Consider the following 20,146-nt stretch of genomic DNA (forward strand, 5'->3'; position numbering starts at 1 on the left):
TTCTTAGTAGGTGGTGCTGTTTGGCAAAGTATAGTGTGTAACCAGAGGTAGGCTTTCAAAGTTAAAGACTCCTGCTACTTCCGGTTCTCTCTATTTTATATATATCTTTTGTTTGAAGAGATGAGATTTCAGCTTGCTCCACCCTCTATGTCTACTGCCATGATTTCTCTATCACAATGGACTCTAAATCTCTAGATTCATAAGCCCAAATAAATGGTGTTTTCTAAAAGTTGCATTGGCCATGGTGTTTTATCACACCAACAGAAAAGTAATGAACACACAAATTACACCAAGCATGGGGGTGGCAAATCTTAGAGTGGGCTTGCTTGCAGATCAAGATACTCTAAACAGCTGTGAAAGCGAGCAATTCCTTCAGCTTAGTTGCAGTTTGTTATTAGGGAACTCACATGGTAATGTAAAGTAGTTCCACTAGTCATATTCTATCTGCTATTGTCACTTGGATGCCTTGGTTTGTGAATTTGGACCAAGGTATTCAAACTTGACTGTGAGATGCCAACTTGTACTGCGATACATCAATGGCTGTTCTGAGATGCTCTGTCGTGTAGCTGCAGGTTGAAAAAAAAAACAGGTTCTGGATGTAGAGTTAATTTTTTATACGTCCTAAGTTTCCAGTTTCTTTGCCTATTTATTATTTATAGTAAATGGGCATATTTATTTTGGCTATGGAGAGCTGACCTTTTCTGAAGAAGCTGTACAATTTGAAAGGTACTGCAGGCTGCTTTGGTCTGACTCACTAGAACATTGTAGTTGCAGAGAGATATGGTGTCCTAAGACCAGGGTTTACATTAATTGGAATGTTTTTGGCATTTCAGCATGTACCTACCTTTTCCATATATAGCGCAATGTCCTTGTGGCTATAATGTTTTGCTATGCAGGTGTTTAATCTCCAACAATTCTTAAGCCGAGAATGTAGCAAGAGAGCATTTCAACTCTACAGCAATGCTTTCCTGAAACTCTGTAGACCATGTTGCTATAATTGGAAAATTTACTGATTTATGACTTCCTTGGATTTTGTGGCTATAAATGTTGTTGTTATCTCTTCCTTGGTGGATCCCATCATTTAGGATAGCTTAAATCCTGTTCTTGAGCTTGAATCCTGTTCTTGTTCATCACTCACGCATGGTTCACAGTCAGCTACTTTTTTCTTTTAAAGCAATCTTATTATTTCATATCAAGAGTGCTTTTGCGGACAGAATGCTACAGTTTTAATAAGGCTTTAAGTGATGAAGATACAGAAGTGCCTAAAGTTCACAAACTTTAGCAGGCCAATTGATATGGAATTAGACTCCTTTGCCTTCTGTAGGTAGGTATAAAGTTTTGATGACTGGAGCTAAGAAGGTAGGGGATTTTAGCCTAAGTTGCTAGAGAATTTTTTTTTTTTTTTTTTTTTTTGCAATGTGACATTTAGGAAATAGTAGAAGATGAAATCAAATTATCTATAAAAAATTAATAAAAAATCGGAAATTTTAGTAAACCTTGAGGTTGGTGCTTCCCAAAAGCAAAAGCTTATCAGAATTTACATCTTCACAGCCAGTCATTTAAAATATCCTGTTTATAATCTCTGTCTGATAAGGGCAGAGACTGGTGCAAAGGAAGAGCATTTGTCTTACATGTTGAAAGTCTTCTGTTCAATCCTCTGCAAAATGCAACACACACACACACACACACACACACACACACACACACCAATGGCACTGACTCCTAGGAAGTATGAACTTAAATTTAAAAAATCTTCAAGGAATTCTGATTTAATTATATTTATGATGGAGATTAATTATATATTTAATGAATGAAGCAAGAAGTCTCGATTTACTGTTTTTTTTTAAACTAGAAAATTCAATTAATATGAAAAACCTATTCCCTGGGGGCAGGGCGTGTGCTTTTTAATGTTTCATTAATGAGTTTCATGAATCTTTCTACTCTGGATGAATAAACCTCAGATGGACATCAAGTGAAACAGCAAATGTCAAAGATAGAGAGGAACACTAAGAAAATATTGATATCATATTTGTTTATTGAAAGAATTTTTGAAAACCACTGTGTCAACCATGAAGAAGAAATACAAATTTGCAACTAAATGGTTTAAGATTCATTGTTGGAAATTTTTTGTGTATGTATTTATGTATGTATGTATGTATGTATGTATGTAAATATATATATACATACATACATATATAATTATATATGTAATCTCACAATAAATCATGTGTTTTATTTATGCTTATATTATATAACTATGAGTATAATAACTTACCTATAGATATTTCAGGTGATCTTTATGACTTAACGATATAGATATAAATGTTATTTAGCTTTGTCGTCTTCTACAATCATATAATCATTTATTTCATTTTACATGTAACCAATCATAAATATACATATAAATATTTAACTAAAATTTTCTCATCTGGATGGTAATGGTTTCTCCAAAAACCAAGGAACATCTAACAAAATCCTTTATACCAGTCATGATTGTCCCTGTTGTTGAAGACACTGCACTTCACAGGCTCTGAGAAGCCCCTAATCTGGAACTGACCTGAAACCCTCCTTCCTGAGGACTAGCTTTCATAATAAAAGAATGTGTCAGGCAAGCTGCCAAAGAAGGGGAGTGATTAACAGTCCTATTCAGCTATAATGCCTATGAATCACAACAACAACCAGTAGCCACAACAAACCTTACGGTACAGTAGCCACATGCATACTTAGATGTAACCAACAGCTCTGTAATTGGACTTAAGCAGGAAATCATGCATGGTGCTAGAAACCTAGCCTATCTCCCAGAGCTAGTGAATTCATGGATCTTTGATCAGAATCTCCAATCACCACTTTACTAAATCGACTAGTGTGTTTGTGCATGTGCACGTGTTTGTGTGTGTGTGTGTGTGTGTGTGTGTGTGTGTGTGTGTGTGTGGTGGCCTGTGTATGAAAGCATGGAACTCACTGTTTCATAGAGACTGGCTAGTCAGTGAGTCCCCAGCATTTGTCTGTCTCCACTCGCTCTTATGTTGTGGTTACACACACATGACGCCTACATGTTGGGCTTTTACCAGGATGCTGTATGCTTGGTTGCTTGTGAAATATCTTCTAGTTCCACTAGCTATTTTTATAGCTCTTAACAAGGGTTTCTGGACGTCTTTTGGCTACTGTATTTTCATATAAATGTTTGAAATAGCTTCACAAATTTGGGGTTAAAAAAGCTGCTAAAGTTTAGCTGATATTTAATGGACTTATTTATACAGTTAAAGAAACATGTCTTTGAATATTGAAAAAATTTATATTAAAATGGTATATATCTCCTAGCTCAATGATTATTTTTCTTGTTCATTTGTAAAATTTGAGGAAGTAGAATTTATTGCACCTGATCTGTGATCTATTTATTCCCCTTTGATTGCTAGTTTGTTTTTCTCATAACTCTAGCTTTTGGACCTCTAGGAAAACAGGCTAATGATAGTTGCTAGGAGAGGAATCATTATCTACGGGATGATTTGAGCAGGATGTTCCAGGTTTGCAATTGCTTACTGTACACAAACCTAAAATTTATTGATTTATGAGGCACAGCTCCTTTGAGAATGTCACATAAGCAATAAAACACTCTGTATTATAAAATTAGATTTTTTATGACTTGAAATTTCCCCACTGTATGAGCAAATCTCATTAGGTTTCATCTATTACCAGGAACAGAGGATTTTTGTCTCATGCAGGAAGGAAGGACTTAGGTAGTCACACAAGATGCTTCAACCCTTTGCTTACTTTGTGGGTGACATTTAATTGCTTTGTGACATTTCTATATTAATAAGGCTTATTAAAAGGTAATAATTTTTATTTTAAAAAATAAATGTGATTTGAGATATTTAGGCAAGTTTTGATGCTTTTTGTTAGTTCTTTTCTTTATATAAGGTTTTCAAGATATTTCACTTAATTTTACTTATGAGGCTTTATTTCATGTAACCCACGATTAACCTTCAGAATCTCTATGGACTTGAAGGTGGATACAAGCTAATTTTTATGTCCACATTCCCTATGTGCTTGCATTACAGGCATGTGCCATCGTATTTTATTGAAGTGGTCCTGAGAATTGAAACAAGGCCATTGGACATGCTAGGCAAGCACTTATCTAAGTGGTCTAAAGCCTCAGCCCTATTTTCCTATTTTAGGTTCCTTTTTATTAAACAACTTTATTTTACAAAACAAAGATAAATGTACAGATTTTAAACATTTTTTGCTTAAAATTATACATTTTTTGTCAGTACTTTTTTCAGATTTTAAAATAATTTTTACATAAAACTATATGAATATATATTTTAGTCAGTACTTGATTTTTTCAAAGGCTTGACAGTATGCATTGAAAACCTAATAGTTACAATGAGTGTAAAGTACATCCAAAACAAAACGCAACATGGAATCAGTCTGGCGATACCTCAGAAAATTGGATATAGTACTACCTGAAGACCCAGCTATTCCACTTCTGGGCATATACCCCAGAGACACTTTAATACACAACAAAGATATATGCACCACAATGTTCAGAGCAGCTCTATTTATAATAGCCAGAAGCTGGAAAGAACCCAGATGTCCTTCAGAAGATGAATGGATACAAAAATTGTGGTACATTTACACAATGGAATACTACTCAGCCACCAAAAACAATGACTTAACCAAATTCTTAAGAAAATTGCTGCATCTAGAGAATATCATCCTGAGTGAGATAACCCAGTCACAAAAGAACAGACATAATATGCAGTCACTGATAGTGGGATATTTTAGGTTCTTTTAAGTGCAATACTTAAGTTCTTTTTTCTAAATGTTGGTAGAATATATAAATGTTGGTGTGTGTATGCATGTGTGTGTGTGTGTGTGTGTGTGTATGTGTGTGTGTGTGTGTAGTGTATGCATGTGTATGTATATATCTCTGATTTCCTTTATATCTCTCCACCCTTGAAATGTTTTATGACTAATTTTTAAAAGACATTTTTATTATATGTAAGTATAATGTATCTGTCTTTAGACATATCTGAAGAGGGCATTAGATCTCATTACAAATGGTTTTGAGCCACCATGTGGTTGCTGAAATTTGAACTCAGGACCTCTGGAAGTACATTCAGTGCTCTTAACCACTGAACCATATTTCCAGCCCTATAATTAATTTTAATTTGTGTGTTAGTACATTTTTGGACTTTCTATAGATATAATTGTGTTGTCTATAGATTTTTGTATTTTATGTCTGATTTTCACCATTTATCTCTTTTATATTTTATCTTTTTATCACATTGATTATGGACTCTAATACGTCACTGTGAGTGTACAAATTTTATAAGAAAAAAAGTCTATTTTTACCATTGTGATGATATCTGTAGGCTCTTTTAATTTCCTGAATCAGATTAGTGATTCCCAGCTTTGGTCTGTATTCAGCCAAGAAGGGAAGTGAAATTTTACCAATTATATTTAAAAGCTTACAGTTGAGTTGGTACCTACCTAGTAACTTAACCCCCACTGACTCGTGTTCACGGTACCTGAAGATAGTTGCATGCTACTGGAACAGAAGGACAATCACTAATATCACTAAGAAACAAACATGAGACATACAACATGTGCCTACCTACAAGAAATATGGGTACAATAGTGACATAAATGTTATGGGAATAACCAACCACTCTCTGAATGAATTTAAGGCCCACTCTATGAGAAGAAAGCCATACCTGACACTGATAAAATAGCCAAGAACACGAGACTAGGTACATCATGGTTCTAGGGAAAATGTAATACTATTATTCTGTTAAAGAAACATAGCACTAAAACAGTTCCTAGCGACATACTGCTATATGCATGGATCAGAGCATTGCTCGGTCTTCACCAGATAGAGACCTGGATAACTTGCAGAGAATGAGAGATTTTGGAGTACTCAATCCTAAACGAGAAAGCCCTCCTCCTTTCAAGGCTCAGAGACTTGAAGCACCCAGAAAGTTCTGAACACCCCAGAAATAATTCACAGACTGTGTGAAGTTCAACAACAACAACAAAAGAATATATTTTAATTAAAATAGAACTGTATAACATCCCACTTTTCTCCCTACAGCCCCTCCTAGTCTCTCTCCTATCCTCTCAAATTAATAGCCTCTTTTCCTATATTATTGTTATATATATACATATGTGTATGTATATGTACCCACAAACACTTAATTACAACCTTAAAAATGTATTCATATACTTTTATGCAAAAATGCTGAAAATTTGTACATTTATCTTTGAATTTTAAAATAAAGTAAAAAAAAAAAAAAAAAGAAAGTCTGTTAGAGCTAGAGGGGATAGATGACTCTAAGAGTGTCTTCCAGACACAGGAGGATGGGTGTAGATATGAATGAACTCACAACTGCAGCAATATATATAAGAGCTGAACAAGCCAAATGGAAGTCCCAACACCAAAAGAGGGAATTAGATATAGGTTCTCCCTGCTAAGAAGCTGTCTGAGATTGGTATCTGTTGGAAAAGGGAAAATCAGTTGTATCTAAAGGAAGTGTCATTCATTATACCATATTTTATACACGTATGATCAGGAACAAGCAGTCAGCACAAAGGAAGTCAATGTTATTTTGAACTTTTTGTTTCGCTTTCTTTTATTTCCACAAGCTTTGTCTTAATAGTTTTTGCTTTTGAAAGGTTTTGTGTGTTTATTATTTTCTTATGGGGGGAGGGGAAGGGAGATGGGGAGAAGGAAGGAGAGGGAGAGAGAGAGACAGAGAGAGAATATGAAGTTTGGTGGGTAGAGAGATGGAAGAAGGGAAGTCATAATCAGAATAAAGTGTATGAATGTATTTTTCAAAAATAAAGAAAAATAAGACAAAGTTCTCTAAATTTATTATGATTGTTCTTTCTATTACTATCACTGTTATAGTAAGCATACCTTGTACACTGTCAGGAGAAGTAACCAGGGAAGAAATAAAAGGGTTATGGCAAGCATCCATATGTTGTGCTGATTCTGTTAGTAGTAAAAGATCAGAATTCTGGTGGACATCAGAAGTACTTAGGGTGTGACTAATTCCTCATAAAACTAAGTGAATAAATTTCAAGACAAAATCTATTTTTTAATTGAAAAAATTTATTGTAAATAACAAAGATAAATGAAAAGATTTTAAGTAGTTTTGCATAAAAGTATATGAATACAGTTTTGTTAGTACTTGATTTTTTTAAAGGTTTGATAGTATGCATTAAAATCTTACTAGCTACAATGAGCATAAAGAACATGTAAAACAAGATGTAACCTAGAATTCATCAAAGTTTTTTTTTGTGTGTAAAGATTAAGCATAATTGTTTTTCATTTTCATTTTTTGGCCTTTGTTTTTCTTGAACTTCATATAGTCTGTGAGTTGTTTCTTGGGTGTTCAAGCCTTCTAGGGTTAGTGTCCCATTATCAGTGACTGCATATTATGTCTGTTCTTTTGTGACTGGGTTATCTCACTCAGGAAAATATTCTGTAGATGCATCCATTTTCTTAAGAATTTCATAAAGTCATTGTTTCTGATAGCTGAGTAGTACTCCATTGTGTAAATGTACCACAATTTTTGTATCTACTCATCTACTCAAGGACATCTGGGTTCTTTCCAGCTTCTGGCTATTATAAATAGGGTGGCTATAAACATTGTTGTGCATGTGTCTTTGTTGTATGTTGGAGCTTCTCTGGGGTATATGCCCAGAAGTGGAATAACTGGGTCTTCAGTTAGTACTATGTCCAATTTTCTGAGGAATGGCTAGACTGATTTCCAGAGTGGTTGTACCAGCTTACAACCCCACCAACAGTGGAGAAGTGTTCCTCCTTCTCCTCATCCTCACCAGCATCTGCTGTCATCTGAATTTTTGATCTTGGCCAATCTGACTGGTGTGAGGTGGAATCTTAGGGTAGTTTTGATTTGCATTTGCCTGATGGCTAAGGATGTCTAGCACTTCCTTAGATCCTTTTCAGTCATTCGATATTCCTCAATTGAGAACTTTTGTTTAGCTCTGTACCCCATTTTTAATGGGGTTGTTTGAATCTCTGTTGTCTAATACTTGAGTTCTTTTTATACATTATATTAGGCCTCTATCAGATGTGGGGTTGGTAAAGGTCTTTTCTCAATCTGTTGGCTGCTGTTTTGTTTTCTTGACAGTGTCCTTAGCTTTACAGAAACTTTGTAATCTCATTAAGTCCCATTTGTCAATATTTGACCTTAAAGCATGAGCCATTGGTATTCTGTTCAGGAAATTTTCTCCTGTGCCTATGTGTTCTAAGGTGTTCCCTAATTACTCTTCTAACAGTTTCAGTGTACCTGGCTTAATGTGGAGATCTTTAATCCACTTACACTTGAGCTTTGTACAAGGAGATAAGAAAGGGTCTATTTTGATTCTTCTGCATGCTGAGTGCCAGTTGGACCAACACCATTTGTTGAATAGGCTGTTCTTTTTCTATTTAATGTTTACAGCTCCTTTGTCCAAAATCAGGTGAGCTTACATGTGAGGGCTCATTTCTGGATCTTCTATTCTTTTCCATTGATCCACATGCCTATCTCTGTACCAGTACCATGCAGTTTTTTTTTAACAACTTTATTTTACAAAACAAAGATAAATGTACAGATTTTAAACATTTTTTGCTTAAAATTATACTTTTTTGTCAGTACTGTTTTTTCAGACATTAAAATAATTTTTACATAAAACCATGTGAATATATTTTTTTTAGTCAGTACTTGATTTTTTTCAAGGGCTTGACAGTATGCATTGAAAACCTAATAGTTACAATAAGCGTGAAGTACATGCAAAACAAAACGCAACATGGAAATGGTCAAAGTCTTCTTGTTTGTAAATATATGTATATATTTTTTTGTTTTTTTTTTATTTCTTGGACTTCATACAGTCTGTGAGTTGTTTCTGGGGGAGTGCAAGCCTCTGGGGTTAGCATCCCACTATCAGTGACTGCATATTATGTCTGTTCTTTTGTGACTGGGTTATCTCACTCAGGATGATCTTCTCTAGATGCAGCCATTTTCTTAAGAATTTGGTTAAGTCATTGTTTCTGGTGGCTGAGTAGTATTCCATTGTGTATATGTACCACAATTTTTGTATCCATTCATCTTCTGAAGGACATCTGGGTTCCTTCCAGCTTCTGGCTATTATAAATAGAGCCGCTATGAACATTGTGGTGCATATATCTTTGTTGTGTATTAAAGTGTCTCTGGGGTATATGCCCAGAAGTGGAATAGCTGGGTCTTCAGGTAGTACTATATCCAATTTTCTGAGGTATCGCCAGACAGATTTCCAGAGTGGTTGTATTAGCTTGCAGTGGAGAAGTGTTCCTCTTTCTCCACAGCCTCGCCAGCATCTGCTGTCATCTGAGTTTTGGATCTTGGCCAATCTGACTGGTGTGAGGTGGAATCTCAGGGTTGTTTTGATTTGCATTTCCCTGATGGCTAAGGATGTCGAGCACTTCCTCAGATGTTTCTCGGCCATTCGGTGTTCCTCAACTGAAAACGTTTTGTTTAGCTCTGTACCCCATTTTTTGATAGGGTTATTTGATTCTCTGGTGTCTAGCTTATTGAGTTCCTTGTACACCTTGGATATTAGGCCTCTATCTGATGTGGGGTTGGTAAAGATCTTTTCCCATTCTGTTGGTTGCCGTTTTGTTTTCTTGACGATGTCTTTAGCCTTACAGAAACTTTGCAATCTCATTAAGTCCCATTTGTTAATCTTTGACCTTAGAGCTTGAGCCATTGGTGTTTTGTTCAGGAAATTTTCTCCTGTGCCTATGTGTTCTAAGGTTTTCCCTACTTTCTTATCTAATAGTTTCAGTGTATCTGGTTTAATGTGGAGATCTTTGATCCACTTACACTTGAGCTTTGTACAAGGAGATAAGAACGGGTCTATTTTCATTCTTTTGCATGCTGAGTGCCAGTTGGACCAGCACCATTTGTTGAATAGGCTGTCCTTTTTCTATTGAATGTTTACTGCTCCTTTGTCAAAAATCAGGTGACCATATACATGAGGGCTCATTTCTGGATCTTCTATTCTATTCCATTGATCCACATGCCTATTTCTGTACTAGTACCATGCAGTTTTCAGCACAATTGCCTTGTAATATAGCTTGAGGTCAGGGATAGTGATTCCCGCAGATGTTTTTTTGTTGTTGAGGATGGATTTCCCTATTCTAGGTCTTTTGTTATTCCATATGAAATTTCACATTGCTCTTTCCAACTTTATGAAGAATTGGGTTGGAATGTTGATGGGGATTGCATTGAATCTGTAGTTTGCTTTTGGTAAGATGGCCATTTTTACAATGTTGATCCTTCAAATCCATGAGCATGGGAGAGCTTTCCATTTTCTGAGATCTTCCTCAATTTTCTTTTTTAGAGGTGTGAAGTTCTTGTCATACAGGTCCTTCATTTGCTTATTTAGAGTCACACCATGGTATTTCATATTGTTTGTGTCCTCTTAGCATCTGCATGATGTCTGTCCAGGATCTTCTATCTTTGGTCCTCTCATTGTGTCCTCGATCTCCTGGACATTTTGTGTTAGGAGCATTTTGGCTTTTGCATCTTCTCTGATTGTTTTATCTATGTTTTCAATGTTGTCTTTGGCCCCCGAGATTCTCTCTTCCTTCTCTTGTAGTCAGTTGGAGATGCTTGCATTTTTGACTCCTGATTTCTTTTTTAGGTTTTCTACTTCTAGGGTTGTCTCTTTTAATGTTTTCTTTATTGTTTCCATTTCCATTTTTAATTACATCTTCAATTCCTTTATCTCTTTGGTTCTGTTTTCCTCTAGTTCTTTGATTTGTTTCAGTGTTTTTCGCGTTTCCTCTTTAAAAGCTTCTATTTCTTTATGCCTTTCCTCTCTTTCTTGTTTAAGGATCTCTATCATCATCTTGAGGTATGATTTCGAATCTGAGTCTTCTTTTTCTGTAGTGTTTGGCATTCTGCTGTTTGCTGTGATGATAGACCTGGGTTCTGATTTTGCCAGGTTGTCTTGGTTTCCCTGGGGTAAGTTGTTTTGCTTTCCTCTTGCCATCTTGTTGTCTGTGATTATACATGGTCATGTTTTCAGTGATTGGTTCCAGTCTCTCCCGTGTACCTGGCCTGTGCCCCTGGATCTCTGCTGTTCCCGGTGGCAGATGTCCTGAGCATTTGTTTTACATGCAAGGGCCTGGCGGGTTGAAACCGAGTCCCTATGGCAGAGTTCTTGCTCCCCTGAACCAATGGGGGGCACTATCCAGGTGCTTGACCCAGTCCTCTCTGCACCCCGGCTACTTGCAGCACAGTCTCATTAATCCTGTGTCCCTAGATCGTAAGAAAAATTCTTGAAGGGCTGTAAATAATTCCCCATAGCAAAAATTTCTACTGAGAAATTACCTTTGTGATGGTAGCATCAGTGGTCGTGGGAACTACCGAATTCTATGTTGTGACTTCTTATGTGGGGGTGGGGCGAGACACTTCTGCTCATATTCCTGTAACTGAGGCCATTTACCACCTAATTTGGGCTGGTGGCTCCTAGCTGTCAGCTGAAAGCTGGAACACTGTCTGATGCATGCAGTCCTACAGCTGCTGAAGAGGAACCAAAAACTGAGGCAGCTGATGTAACTTCACCAGTGACAGGTCTCATTGGTTTGGTAGGTCTTCAGCGAACCTCATGACTTTACCCTACTGTATAGAGAGCTAGTAAGACTAAAATTAGAAATTTCTAGAAACAGAGACAGATGGGGGGAATTCCCACAAATGCAATTTACATAATCATAGTAAAAACAAGTATTCTATACAAGCCCAGAGGCAGGACAACGATATTAAGCTCTATTTTCACCTATTTCATGTGAGATATCATCATTCTATCTCCCAGTAGCAATGCTGAGGATCTGCTGGTTTCCTGTCGTGCTTAAGAGTTACTTTATAGAAGTCCTAAGGGTTCATTCATTTTATCTTCATACTGAAGTTGTTTCTCTACATTTGTTTTCTTCTCGGTTAGTGACTATCCCAAAGTCTTCAGAAAGCACTTAATGCCTGTGCAGAGGGGATCTTGCTTTGGATGCCCTATATTTTGTTCTCATGGTTGACACGGGCACATCTGGAACCTGATGTTTTACTGATCAATAAGTTTCCCTGGAAGAATAGCTGGAGGGATTTGTGTGTGTGTGTGTCTGTGTGTGTGTGTGTGTGTGTGTGTGTGTGTATGTGTGTGTGTGTATGTATGTATGTTTGTGTGTATATGTATATACATATACGTGCATATATGTGTACTTGTGTGTGTGTGTGTGTGTGTGTGTGTGTGTGTGTGTGTCTGTGATTGTGTGTGATCATTGCTAATTTTACCTAAGGACTTAGGGCCCCTAGAATCTGTTTTCCAATGGAAAAATGGGAAAGGTGACATGAATAGTTGGTGGTCCTCAATTGCAGTTAAGCTTGTATTTCCCTATGTTTGGACAAAAGTTTATTTCCTTTCCCAGCTCATCATTACAGTTCTAACCCAAATACTGAGCAATGTGAGTGTATTTGGAAATAGAGCCATTAGAAGGGGTAAGTAAATTAATGTGAAGTTAATATGGTGGGGACTCATTCACGCTTCTTAAGAAGTAAATCTTCATAAGAATAGCTTAAATATATAGACATTAAGGGTGTTTGTGTTCAGAGAAAGGAAGAAGCTAGCAATCTGAATATCAATAAGATAGACTTCTGGGAATGCTAAAACTCCTAATACTCTAACTTGGATTCTAAATTCCATAAATGTGAGAAAATCTATTTCTTCTGTGCAAGTCAGTCTATGGTGTTTTGTATGATAGTCATGGCCTTTTATTCTCCACCTGTTCCTTCAGGAGATGTTGTGTCGCTTCCCTATCCTAGGTACCCATATCTCTCATGGTCTACCTCTGCTCTAAGTTATTCTGCTTCATGACCCATTGGGTGCTGTACAAAGACCCACTCTATAAAACACTGTTGATGATGGCTACATCTTATTCATGCAAATCCAAGGTCTCGCCCCTTTCTCTCATTGGATAAAGAGATGAATTCTATCATCTGTTCTTACCCACTCATTAAAAAAACATCACACTTTATCTCAAGCTTTGACATAAAATACTTAGAGTAAATTACTTCCATCCTTAAAGATTTTTGCTATTCCAGAGTAGTGGTTTTACTCCTGACATTCTTCTTTCAAATAACTTGAAAAAGCCAACCCAACATCTGTTCAGGCCCCCCAAAATCAATACAGGTCATCTTTACTTCAGCTACAGAAATTCCTAGATGAGGTTAGAAGACTGAGGTGAGTAATCACCTTTTAGTGGACAATATTGAGTACTAGCCTACAACTTTCAAGTGACAATTTCTTAGGCATTTTCTGAAGAAAATCCAATTTACTTCTTTAGTTCTTTCGGCAACTGCAGTGTTATAGGAGCCATTGTGTTATCATCTTCTAGCGGTCTCTTACCTTCCACCTAGAAGAGAAGAGGAGCCATTCATGCTTTGAGGACTGATAGAGTTCACATTTTGCCAAAGTATAAAATACCAGAGTATTGTTAAAAGTCACGGGGCACCGATGTTGTTAAAAGATGATGTCCCAGGTTTCAGCACCAATGTTAGAAAAAGGATAAAGAGAATGGGGGGAATATGGCCCATGGAGGTGCAGTGAGGCCCATGGGCAAGGGAAATGCCTCCAGGGGGCGTCCATGTTGAGAATCCCTTACCCCTGAGGGACCAACCACACAAGGGTATAGTACGGAATAGAGTTTATTCTGGTCATGGGACAGTTAAGAAGGTAGTGGAGTCAAAGAGAGAAAGAGAGAGAGAGAGAGAGAGAGAGAGAGAGAGAGAGAGAGAGAGAGAGAGAGAGAGAAGTGGAGGAGTAGAGGCCGGCCATGAGCATGTGGAGAGAGAAGGGGGAAGGAAGGAGGAAGAGGAGGGGTAAGGGGGAAGAGCGAGAGAGTTGAGAGGCAAGAGAACAAAAGAGTGAGGAGGGGGCAAGAAGCCCCCTTTATAGTGTCAGGTCACTGGGGTCGATCATATCTGGCTATTTCCAGGTAACTGAGGGGTGGGGTTACAGAATTTCAATATTCCCCCATTTTGGTTTAATTACAAAAGAAAAATTAAAGGTGATGGTGGACCAGAAATAGGGTTGTTATAATCTCTGTCTGCTTCACGCTTGTTTTGGGGCGACATTTTTAGAGAGTCTAAAAAATGTGGGTTGGGATGTTTGTCAAGTCCTAGAGTTGGCTGTTTGTTTGTTGTCCAGGGTCTGTGGAACCATCTGAGGTCAGAAGGAACAGGCCCAATAGAAGCATTTGTGTCTGTGAGAGAAGGCTGAAGCATCTGTAGGTTGCTTCTCTGGATCCGTTCTAGATGTAATGAGTGCCTGGACTTGACAAGATGCTGGAACATACATGTAGGTAGAGAGACACATTATAGGTATAGATCAAGTACATTTGGAAGAAAGTAAAATTTTGTTGAAGTAGTACTAATGCTGCCATCCCTTCCCCCCTTTTATCATAAAAAGGAGAAAAAAGGGAAGGGGAGGCCGATGGTGAAAGGGGAATGGGGTGCTGAGAGTCTCATTGGCTACTTCCTGCTGTCTTGGGGTATCATAGGGGGTACAACTGGCTTTTATTTTCAGGGTCCGTCTGGCAAATGTTCACATCAGGCTCCTCTATGGTTGGTAATCGTGTAACAGTGACTAATAATTTGGTTAGAAATGGTTATCTGTTGCTAAAGAAATGTAGAAACAAAGTTGATAAGATTTGGAGCTAATTTCTATAGAATGTGTCCCGGATGTCTTCAAAACAGTTTGTCATGCCATGAAGAGGGATAGAGGAAAAGTATGGAGTCATGGCAACATCAGAGTCAGGGCAGCTGATAAAGGGTGAGGTAAGATTATTAGGCAACATCATTGGGGATGCTGTAAGTGGCAATTGTGAGTTTGTTCCAGGGGGTATGAATAGCCAGCAGTCTTTAAAGTAGCCAGTTTGGGTGACATCAATTGAGATATATTTTTTTTTCTGAATGTTGATAGTACTTACTGGGATTGATTTTTATAGTAGAGCTTACCAACATTTTCTATCTCCCACCTGGGATCTCATGGATCTTGTATGTGGAAAAAGAGCTGTAGGCATCTAAAGAATCACCTTAAAAGGTTCTAGCTATTGGATGACAACAGGAGAATGATGTTTAGCAACAGAGGGGTTCTGGACATCCCAGACTCAGGGGTCTACCTGAGAAGCTGGTAAAGGAAACATGTTTGTGTTAGTAGGTTGGCTGGCTAGAAGAAGAAACAGAGGTGTTGCTGGTGAGCTTGGGTTCAAGTGAATGGAGGGGGAAGCAAAGGAAATAGAGGCTCCCAATTTATGTAGAAGATCTCTTTCTCAATAAGGGGACAAAACATGTTGACACTACCAAAAAGGAATTGGTGAGCGGTACACCCCTAAAAATGCAACTAAGTGGTGGGATCTGGTGAGGAAAGGTAAGGTTGTCCTCATACCTGACAACGAGAAAATAGGAGGGAGAAGTGGGTCCCCAAAACTCTGTCAGGATGGAGTAAGTGGCCCCAGTGTCCAAGAGGAAGGAGATAGGCCACTCATATACCATGATAGTTACCTGTGGCTCCCTGTTCGTGATGTCAGTGGTCAGGTCAAGGGAAGCCAGGCCCCATCAGTTGTTCATAGCTAAACCTAGGAGATCGGCTGGAGAGTTATTTGGGCATGATGTCCCTTTGCCCTGTGTGAAACACAACAATCGAAAGTCTGATGTCCCTCTGAATTTTACCTAGGATATGGCCTCCTTTCCTTGTAAGGCTGGGGCAAGCTTTTGCCCAATGTCCTTGTTGACCACATCTGTAACAGGGCCCGGTGGTGTAGCAGTGGTTGGGGCTGGTCGAGCAGCCTTTGCCAGCATATGGTATTTTTGTTTGTGAGCCTTTTTGCCTTTCCTATGGTAGACTTTAAAGGCCAGCATCAATACTTCTGCCTGTGGAGTTAGGGGCTCCCTCTCTAGCTTTTTAAGCTTGTCTCTTATGTCGGAGTAGCTCTAGGAGAAGAAATACGTCATTAGAAGTTGTTTACCTTCTGATTTTCAGGGTCTAAATTAGTGTCTATCTCTTCCATGGATCTCGTCTGCATGCATTTTTTTTCTGCTTCCAAACTCGCCAGCTTTCCTCAGGAAGCAAATTATTAGTAAGAATCATATGTAAAGCATGGAATGTCAAACTATGAGATTGTGATGCAGAAGAGGATGAGAGAGGGAGGGAAGGGACATTGGCAGTGCTTAAGGCTGGGTGGTGTTTCCACGTCCACATGTGAGTCTGGCAGTGGAAGAAGGGAAGGTTTTGAAAAATTTAGAGTGGCAGGAGTAGGAGCTGAAGTGGAGGTCTAGATTTTGCAGCAAAGAGGAGGTGGCTCATTGGCTGTGTCAAGTGTTTTGGTGTCATCTGCTTTTTGCCTCATTGCTACAAGGAGTTGGGTGGGGTTACAAGAAGAACACAGAGAAAGGTTAGAGCGAAGGTAGATAAATGCCTGTACATAGGAAACCTCTTTCCATTTATCAGATCGAAGGCAGTATGAGTGAAAGGCTCGTAGAATTAACGAGTCTAGGGTGCCATTTTGTGGCCATTTTGAATCATTATCTAATGGGTACTGAGTTCAAACATTGCAGAGGTGTATCAATTTAGATGTCTTTAGCTGAGGTGTCAGTTTTAGAGATTTGAAATTATCCAGGAGACATCATAGTGCGGAGCTTGGTGATATGTTCTGAGACATTGAGTTGCCCATTGGGAAGAAAAAAAGAGGCTACCAAATCCCAGTGGATTAAACTCGGTAGAAAAATTTCACTTTTATACAGGAGTTCGGAGTCATCACCTGGATTCCTAGAGGCCCCGTCGGATCCCCAAAGCAGACAGGCCTGGGCTTTGAGAGTAAAGACTGGCTATGAAAGCCCTGAAGTGGGGGAATGAGAAGACCAGCTTCGAGAGTCCTGAAGAAGAGGATGAGCTGCACTCTATCAAGAGACTGGCTGCGAAAGTCCAGCTGTGAGAACCCAGAAGAGTGGAATGAGCTGAAAGGCATTCTCGAGGTTTCTTCCCAATGGTCAATGTCTGTCTCAAACCTGTGGCTATAGAGAATTAACCCTCTTTGCCGCAAAAGCTGGGAAATCGGGGATTCTCTTTGCCAACTGGAGTGGTAATCCCTATCAATCTGCCAGTGTTTGTGAAGGAGCCTTAGCCATGATCTGGTATCAGGAAAAGTGAAACCGTGTGGCATGTGGCTTATCTTTCTCAGTGGCCAACTCAGCAGGAGCTATTGTCAAAGAAAAGAAAAAAAAGATGTACATTTGAAACCCACAATTGAAATCTAGAGGAATCCCACTCTTTAGAATTGGTAGTGAGCTGTAGGCAGATGTATTTATCTGGGTGGAGTCTTATTTGGTCCATGGGAGGTACATCTTAGTGGGTTTCCTGTAGCTTATAAGTTTATAGAAGAGATAACAGCATGAGTTAACAGCATAAACTTTTTTTTTTTTAAAGATTAACCTTTATGGAGCAAAAGGAGTAAGATCATATGTAGTGGAAAAGGAAGTTTAGCAAAAGGAGACATGAAGCATTAATGGAACCTGAGTTTAGTGACAAACAGCATTGAGGATAAGCCCATGGGTGAGGGTAGCAGTGGGCTAACTCGGAGGCAGTGCTCCAGAATGAGAGCATCTTAGCCAGGCCCAGCCTGGCATCAGTAAAAGGAGCTCGTGGCGGAGGGGGGAGGGGAGGATCTTACCCAGGGCAAACGTCTTAGAATGAAAGTCAATAAAAACATCTCTTTTCAGGGGTAGGCTCCAAGCTCAGCAACTCTTCCCTGGGACCATGAAGATGCTTTCTCTTACCAATGTGGGCGAGGAGCTTACCAGGTCTCTGAAGCTTGGTCTAATGATCATCAGGATACCAACTTGCAATTTCTTGAGTCGCAGCACCAATAAAAGGAAAAAGAGATATGTGGTTGTGAGGAAATCTATATTAAAGTCACGGGGCACCAATGTTGTTAAAAGATAACATCCTGGGTTTCGACACCAATGTTAGGAAAATAATAAAGAGAGTGGGAGGTATATTATTGTTAATATATAAATTATTATCAATATAAATGTTATGTTAATACAAAATATATAATAAATATTATATAAACTTATAAATATTAATATATAATGTATTATACATCATTTATAACTATATACAATTGATATATAATTATATAATTTATATATTTTATTATATATAATATATAACATACATATATACAATTTATATATAAAATATATAATAAAACATACATTTAATATATTATATATTATATAGGTATAATATAATATGTATAGTTTACAGTATAGCATATATATTATAATGTATATAATAGATATAAATATATAAACAACATATATAATATTAACAGAAATATTTAATATATTTTAGTATATAGAAATGTTAATTTTTAATATATAAATTTGACTTAAGGATAATATTTGAACCTGCTTCTGCATTTTTATATTGTCCTGTGTGGTCCCAAATTTATTTTCACAATGTTAATATTTGTGAAAGCACATGAGAATTTGGTTCATTTAAATTTGTTACTGTTATATTGTCATATGCTTTTGCTCATTAATATTACAAGATAATGAGCATTAATTTTAATCTTTGCTATTATAAAATAGTAAAACAGTATCTATAGAGAGATACTTTGCTGAATCTTTGATACGTTTTAGTTTTATATAAAAAAAAAAGAAGAGATAATCTTTCCTTGTCAGTGTTCTTTGATTAGATCCAGTCCCATTAGCAAGATAAAGTGTTTGTCTGATTGAATCATTCTCTAAGTATCAGAGTCACCATAAGGGCTTTAAGGATGTTTTCCAATTGATAAGTCTTTGGCTAGCTTTCCTTTTCACTCTGTGTTTATACAGAAACTGCCTAATTAGATTTTATAGGGACTTATAAAGTAGACATATAATTGTCAATTTTTGCATTCTCCCTAGATTCCAATGTGCTTGGATTTACAAGCACATACTGGCTGCACTGTTTTTAAAACAATTTTATTTCAGATAATAGTTCGGTGTGCATGAAGCTTATTTAAGTAAAAATACAAGTAGAAACTTAGCTGTTTCAAGAAACACTGAGAAGATCTTAGGTTTCTAGAATTCTCCAAAGCCTTCATTAAAAGTTTTCTTTTTCAAATTGTTTGGGAGTTGCTCCACAAGAAACTCCAGATTATCCAATCCACACTTTGGAATAAAACCAATGACATTTTCATCGGTAACCTTTTCATATCTAGTGTTTATCTATGATAACTCTTTGTTTTATTCCCAAAGTGCATAGTTGCATTAATATAGCTATAATAAATTATATGACAAGAGTAATGTCAGGCTTGGTGAGTCCACAAATTCCCTCTTTTCCAAAGACCTTTAAATCTCTCTTTCTGTTTACCTTGTATAAAGAGAAGGTGTGGATAAAAACCACAAGTAATGGAGACCATGGTGTGCTTGGATATTCAGTGAGCTAGGAACACCTTATTCATTCCCAGTGGACAAGTATCCATTAGCTCGGTGACTGAACAATCTGCTGGGGCTATGATAGGATACAGGAGGAATTATAAAAGGAGATCATTTCTTTGTCTTGACTAATTCTAGACACTAATCTCTCCAGACAGTACACGGAGGTCAGGCATGTTTCAATTCCCAACTGTTTCCTCTTGAGTCTGATGAAAGGGGAGAAAGTGTCAGCTGAATGAGACCTCTTTATCTAACATTGGATCGAGGGTAGGAAATGACTAAGGGGGAGTCGGGCATAAGAATTTTGGAGACATTGACCTGCAAGTTTCTTCTAGTCTGACAAGAATCTGCTATGTGCGCCAAACTTGCCTCCCACATCCTGTTAGCCAGTCAACTACAGTTCCTGCTTTTAGGAATACCACCAGGCCTCCTTATTAGTTACATAATTAGTCTGCATCAACATCTTAGATTTTTTCCCACCTAGTTGTTGATCCTTCATTCTTGTCTATTTCTATATTTCTCTTTTCCAGCCCTTAACTCACACTGTAAGACTCATTGATCTGTTCTTATCCATCTGAGTTTTTTTTTCTTTCTTCTTCTTTGTCATACTCAGAATGTTGGTG

Source organism: Micromys minutus (assembly GCF_963924665.1).
Source record: "Micromys minutus genome assembly, chromosome: 20".
In the NCBI taxonomy this organism is placed as follows: domain Eukaryota; kingdom Metazoa; phylum Chordata; class Mammalia; order Rodentia; family Muridae; genus Micromys; species Micromys minutus.